Source organism: Microcaecilia unicolor, chromosome 11 (genome assembly GCF_901765095.1).
Source record: "Microcaecilia unicolor chromosome 11, aMicUni1.1, whole genome shotgun sequence".
NCBI lineage: Eukaryota > Metazoa > Chordata > Amphibia > Gymnophiona > Siphonopidae > Microcaecilia > Microcaecilia unicolor.
Genome location: NC_044041.1, coordinates 59,400,961 through 59,403,512, shown reverse-complemented (window position 1 = coordinate 59,403,512; position 2,552 = coordinate 59,400,961).

Here is a 2,552-nt window from a genome sequence, read left to right as displayed (position 1 = left end):
GCTGATTACACTGTATAGGATTAGAGATGACCTGAATTTATTCCAGCAAACCAAAGAGGACTGGGCGTTGCTGAGGATTGTTAGGGTCAGTGATTTTTAATGATGGTCTTAATCTGAAACTGGCTGGTTAAAACACAGACAGAAACATTTCTGAAGTTTATGGGGTTAGTTGGCATTTTAAAGTAATTTGGAAATAAATCAACACATTTTCTTAATAGCTAACATTTGGCTCAGTCTGTTAGGTTGGATTGGGGCATAGGTGGTAGCTTGCATGCAAGCAGACAGTTCTACAGGAACAGAAGCTGATAAGAATATGTAGAAAACAGAAGAAAAGTCCAGGTTTGGTCCAGGCTCAGATCAAAGTTGAAAACTCTGGTCATCTCACAAGACCATACAAGGACCAGGGCCAACATCTAGTGGTAAAATTAAATGTCGGACATGTTCTGCTGGCAGTTCTGGTTGCCATATCTCAAAAAAGATATAGCAAAATTAGAAAAGGTTCAAAGAAGAGCCACCAAAATGATAAAGTGGATGGAACTCCTCTTGTATGAGGAAAGGCTAAAGAGATTAGGGCTCTTCAGCTTGGAAAAGAGATGGATGAAGGGAGATATGATAGAGGTCTACAAAATCCTGAGTGGTGTAGAACGAGTAGAAGTAAATCGATTTCTTACTTGTTCCAAAAGTACAAAGACTAGGGGACACTCGAGGAAGTTACATGGAAATACTTTTAAAACAAATAGGAGGAAATATTTTTTTCCACTCAACGAATAGTTAAACTCTGGAACTCTTTGCTAGAGGATGTGGTAACAGCGGTTAGTGTATCTGGGTTTAAAAAAAGGTTTGGGCAAATTCCTGGAGGAAAAGTCCATAGTCTGCTATTGAGACAGACATGGGAAGCAATTGTTTGCCCTGGCATTTGTAGTATGGAGTGTTGCCACGATTTGGGTTTCTGCCAGGTACTTGTGACCTGGCTTGGCTACTGTTTGGAAAACAGGATACTGGGCTAGAAGGACCATTGGTCTGACCCAGTATGGCTACTCTTATGTTATGTTCTTCTCCTCCCTTTCAAAGTTGCACACAGAGGAACAGAGGATGGTGAGTGACCTCGAATTCTCAGGCAGCTACATCTTTGCCCAAATGGAGAGGAGAGGGGGGGACCAGAAACAAGCTATGTTGATCTTGTGCAGTTGCTTGTTGCCAGAGATCCTGAGTGTTGCTATCACTGTAGTTGAAAATACCATAGAAGAGGAGGAACAGTGGATGCCTACTGCTAGGATGCAGGAGAGCACTGTCCTCTGGATGAAACAGTGGTTGTGCAAATGTTCAGGAACTGCAGCTGGTGATCATGGTGGTGCTTCCTGTATACCATTCACTCATCTGTGTGTATGTACACATGTAAGCATGCAAGGCTCTGGCCTACCATCAGATTCTGCTCCACTCCCTTCCCCCCAATCTAGCGAGCAGGGAGCTACTAGGGCTGCTAGGGCTCTCTTCTTGGAGAGGCACCTTCCACCCACCACCATTCCCATAGAACATCTATGCCTCTTGCTACCACTTCTGTCCTATTAATGCTGGATAAACCCTTTCTGTATCCTACTGACCTATATGTTGCTGTTCCATTCACCATCCTAGAGTCCAGATGAAAGTGGTGGAGAAGGTGAAAGGTCCCTGTTCTGGAGTCCCCCATGGCCAACTGCACAAGCTGAGGCTGAAGGGTGGCTAGGGAGCTGATCCATGGGGGCAGCACAAGGTGCGGATCCTGGGCTGAGACAACAGTGGTCCCTTCTCACAGTATCTGTAGATCACAGATGTAGAGGCTACTGACAATTCTCTCCATTAGGTACTTTCTTTTGTCTGTTGAGTCTGATAAAGATTTGTATTCAGTTCTCAGATCACCTCTTATTCTCAGCTACCAAGGTAACGATGTCCAGATACCTGTGACAATTTCAAAGGTATGCATTCTTGCTGTCATATTTGCTCAAGCTGCAGGAAGCACCGATCCATGTACTGGATATCTTACCATTGTGATTATAGGACTGATGGAAGACGTTTTGTAAAGCTGTTATGTTTTTATGACCCCTGATGCAGGCGTTAGCCAAAACATGGGCCATGTCAGGCCTCCAATAAAATCTGCTTTGTCTGAACTTTGGTTCTGCCTTGTTATTTCATCTGTGGCCCTTCACACCATTATTGCATCATGGTTATTTGTGTTGCTGCCTCCCTCTGGTCTGCTTGCTGTGCATTCTTCCTGGAACATTTTATCTCATGCTAAAAACTAAACAATTGTATGGCTCAGGGGATGAGCAGCACCACCCCAGTGAGACTGAATCTTCTGCAAAGTTTCTTGCACGTCTCTGTTTCACAACAAAGGCCTTCACTACTCTCCTGCTTAGGACATGGAAAAGAGCTGAGGACAAAGGGAATAATATTCAGCCCATGATAGCAGTTTCTAAGTTGTCGACAGCCATGGGCTGAATTAAACCTGGATATTCAATTCCAGGCCATGGCTGGGCTTACTTAACCTGTTAGTGGACTGAATATCATTGCTAATT